The sequence below is a fragment of the Branchiostoma belcheri genome, unplaced genomic scaffold (genome assembly GCF_001625305.1).
Source record: "Branchiostoma belcheri isolate BF01 breed outbred unplaced genomic scaffold, Haploidv18h27 scaffold16, whole genome shotgun sequence".
NCBI classification, from domain to species: domain Eukaryota; kingdom Metazoa; phylum Chordata; class Leptocardii; order Amphioxiformes; family Branchiostomatidae; genus Branchiostoma; species Branchiostoma belcheri.
Genome location: NW_017803046.1, coordinates 1,986,336 through 1,987,442, shown reverse-complemented (window position 1 = coordinate 1,987,442; position 1,107 = coordinate 1,986,336).

The following is a 1,107-nucleotide window of genomic DNA, read 5'->3' as shown; positions in this document are numbered from 1 at the left end:
CAACGGTACGGTTTTAGTAGCGGACAGACTGTCAGTCGGTCAACTGAGGGGGGCTTTTCGGAAATACAGACAGTCCTTCGACTTGTTCATCAGTTCAGACAGACTGAAAAGGGGAGCTGGACTTCGCAGGTCATATATTTTCTTATATATATTCTCTCTATATTCTTCTTATATATATTCTCTCTAGATCTATATTTATTATGCACTGCAAAAAATGCATTCTTCAAGCACACTTAAAGTATGCGTAAGGTTCCGTTTATTTCTTCCCTTGGGTGTACCTTTACGAATTCTTTAAGGTGTGCCTAAAGATTAGATGTCGTGCAGCGATGTATACGTACACACAGCAACTAAAAGGAACGAAAAGGTCTTGCGAAAATCTAACCTGTTGTAGCATCATCATGACAATGCCCAATGTAGTTATGGTTCATATGGTGGGAGATTTTGTCTTAACCTGTCGTTGTATCTGTTTCTTCAGTGCCACATCTAGGATATTCCGCACCGTCGGAAGTCCCTCCACAGGCCGCCTCACCGTTCTCATGGCCAGCACGTTCTGTGATCAGCTCTATCTGTACGGCTTCTACCCGTTCAAGCGGGATGAGAAGAAGAGACCCATACCTTACCACTACTACCCGGGTGACTCCGTCAAGCCGATCTTTCAGGCTGGAAAACACCACATGACTACTGAGTACAACTTGTACAAAGAGTTGCAGAAACGTGGTGTTTTGAAGCTACATGTTGGAAAATGTGACAAACAGTGAAAATGGTCAACAGTACATGTCTCTGGATCATTGTGTAACATACCTACTTTTTGGATAATCTATCTTATATGCCTACCAGTTGATAGTAAGACACTAGGTGTCATTTTTCGACCGAAAATACACTACTGAATTTCGTTTCAATAGGACATTGACTCATGGATAATACTCTCGGAACACGTTTTTTATCATATAAAGGAATGTAGGTCGTGAAGCAAGTTTAAATTGTAATATTCTGTCGTAGAATAAACACCTTCTGCACACAGGCAAACCTGTCTTTGGTGCTGAACATCTTCCACACACATGAAAATCAATTTGCAGTGTTAAGGGTAGCAAAACTAATTTCTCCAAT